This window comes from Nematolebias whitei, chromosome 21, assembly GCF_014905685.2.
Source record: "Nematolebias whitei isolate Nwh7 chromosome 21, NemWhi1, whole genome shotgun sequence".
Taxonomy (NCBI): Eukaryota; Metazoa; Chordata; class Actinopteri; order Cyprinodontiformes; family Rivulidae; genus Nematolebias; species Nematolebias whitei.
Window position 1 is genome coordinate 26,583,646 of NC_056518.1, and position 2,188 is coordinate 26,585,833.

Sequence of the window (2,188 nt, forward strand, 5' to 3'; positions counted from 1 at the left end):
GTTAATGTGTCCTTAAATAAACATTTGCAAGCAAAATTTGTGAACTGCGATTATTTACCTAGAGAAACGGCTGAAGGGACTGAAAATCGATCAATCAACCTTTATTTAGACAGGTAAATCCCAATGATTAAAATAGGTCAACAATGGCGGCATCCTCATAAGAGCTGTTTGGGAACAACAATTTTTATGCAAATGTACGTATTTATGCTCAGATTAGTTGAATGCATGCAAAAAAAATTGTTTACATCGAGTGTGGACCCACATTTCTGAATTGCGAATCAATATTTCTGGAAAACTACCAAAGTAAAATCTTTCAAACTTCACCCCGACTCAGTTCAGGACAGCGTTTTATGTTTGATTTCATAATTTGCATTGAGTACCTTTGTTATTTCAGGGCTTTTTATTTTTGAGAATGTGATAATTTGCTTTTACCTGTTAAAAGTTTAGTCGAATGAACAAAAATCTCCATTATTTTCATCAAAAGTGCAACCAAAAATAAAAGGAATCAAATGAAAAGGTTTATAGTTTAAAAGAAATACAGACAACTAGATAATTAAAAAACGGATTTTATATTTTATGAATGTTAATTTAAAGATATCTTCTTTGCATTTCCTCATTTTTGTGGCACCCTTAATTTAATCAAAATCTAAATTTTTTTTCAATAATTAATCTAACAAATCTCTTAATTAACGTAAATGTCTATTTATTTGATTTCTTTAAGAGAACAGCAGACAAACGCGTTGATTCACAGCCTTACAAAGTATTTTGTATTTTAGACTTTAACGAGCACCTTACTGCAGGAAACACAGTGTAGTTTATGAGCACCTGAACGTGACACGCTGCTTTCAAGTGATGTCAGTTTTTCTCTGAGTTGGAAACGTACCGTAACTCGTTCAAGAAGTTAATGGATGAAAATCCGAACAGGTGTGGAAGCTGCCAGACAAAAACCAGCCGTTTAGAGCAGAGAGCAACAAAAAATCATAAAAAATAACTATAACTAAAAAATAAAAAGCAAAAGTAAATGAGGAAATCAACCAAAGAATATCTGAACGAGCAATTTTCAGACACCTAATTTATTTTCAAATTGTTTATTCCTGCATTTATTTTATCTACTTTAGAAAATAGTTTCTTTAACTTATTTGTTTTATATAATTCAATCTAATATTAAGCAATATTTTCTTTTGTTTTTGGCTCAAGCTGAGATGCAGACACCCCGTTTTGTAAACAAGAGGCAGGAAAATAAATCATTTAAATTATAAAAAGTATACAAAAATTAAAGCAATATGACAAACAAAAAAGACAAATTATGTAACAATTTTAGTGCAAAACATTAAAATACAAAATATATTTGTGGCACAAAACTTTTTTATCTAGTTAATACTTTATTTTCCTTAATGTGTACAAATCTCATGAAAAGGCAACTTTAATAAGCTTAAACATGGATTAATCCTTAAAGAAATTTTAATATTTCATTTAATAGTTAACAAATCCATAAAAGAAAGAAATCAAGCTGCAGTTAAAAATTTAAAGTTTGAAGTCTAAATTTGCTAAATCTAATTTCGTAAAAACAAACCATATTATTCGGACAACAAAAAATAGTAAACAAAGCTTTTAGTCATTTTAATTAGGCTAAATAATTAATAATAAAATGAAAAATTACCACTTTTTTAAAATTGTTTTGCAGTTTGTCCATTATGTTTAAAGCTTTTTGAAAATTGCAGCTAGCTTGATTGTTCTCATATTTGATCAGAACTTTTGTCCTTTTCGTGGGATTTTGTTTTTTAAATAACTATAAAATAAACAAAAAACCAGATCTAGAGGCCTGTGCAACCATCTTACAGCTCTCATTTCTTTATATTTGACACGTTGTTGCTCGTCACAAGAAAAGCAGAATGCCTGAAAACTGTTAACCTTTCACAGATTAAAATAAAATCTGACTGCTTGTTGGAAAAACATGAAGAAATGAGCACAAGATTCTGACTTTTGCACCTTTTGAGCTCAATTCTGATGAAAAAAACTTGGTTAGAGAACTCTTTAAAGTGTGTATAAATAAAATAATATAATTAAGCGTTTAAATCCTCTGGAAGAATTTCATGGCTTTCATTGAAGGTTTTTAGTGTCTCTGTGTGGATGAAAGCAGTAAATGTGAAGGGAATTTAAACAAAAACATACATATATATACATACAT